Source organism: Neopelma chrysocephalum, unplaced genomic scaffold (assembly GCF_003984885.1).
Source record: "Neopelma chrysocephalum unplaced genomic scaffold, ASM398488v2 Primary Assembly neopelma1_91733, whole genome shotgun sequence".
In the NCBI taxonomy this organism is placed as follows: Eukaryota; Metazoa; Chordata; class Aves; order Passeriformes; family Pipridae; genus Neopelma; species Neopelma chrysocephalum.
This window is the reverse complement of record NW_020920504.1, coordinates 1-530: the sequence shown is the minus strand read 5'-3', so window position 1 is coordinate 530 and position 530 is coordinate 1. Positions and strand designations below refer to the sequence as shown.

Genomic DNA, 530 nt, shown 5'->3' with positions numbered 1-530 from the left:
CCCCCCCGGCGGCACCGACCCCCAGGTGAGGCCCCGAGACCCCCCTATGGCCTCGTGTCACCTGTCCCCCCTGTCCCAGGTGCCCCCAGGTCACCTGTCCCCACGGGTCAGGGCCCTGTCCCAGGTGTCCCCATGTCACCTGTCTCACCTGTCTCACCTGTCCCAGGTGTCACTGTCCCCGCGGGTCCGGGCCCTGTCCCAGCACCTGCAGCAGCTCCGGGGGGAGGTCGAGGCCCTTCGGGGGCGGCTCCGGGGGGGGCACCTGGGGGGGACCCCCCGCAGGTCAGTTGGGGAGGTTGGGGGGACACACCTGGGGGGGTGGGGACACCTGGAGGGGGATGGGGACACCTGGAGGGGGGTGGGGACACACCTGGGGGGGTGGGGACGCCTGGGGGGAGGACGGGACACCTGGGGGGGACACACCTGGTTGGGATCGGGGGGACACACCCGGATGGGGGGGGACACACACCTGAGGGTTCCCCTGAGGGTCCCCCTGTGGTCTCAGGGCCCCCCCAGGTGACCCTCCCCCC

The 530-nt window shown here is 73.6% G+C and overlaps 1 long non-coding RNA gene across 1 annotated transcript; it reads left to right on the top strand.

Annotated features, from left to right (window-relative positions):
* Nucleotides 1-26: 26 nt before the first annotated feature.
* On the top strand, nt 27-530 carry LOC113980024. The gene is made up of 3 exons (XR_003538042.1): nt 27-79; nt 125-282; nt 506-530. It is a non-coding gene; the product is annotated as an uncharacterized LOC113980024 (long non-coding RNA).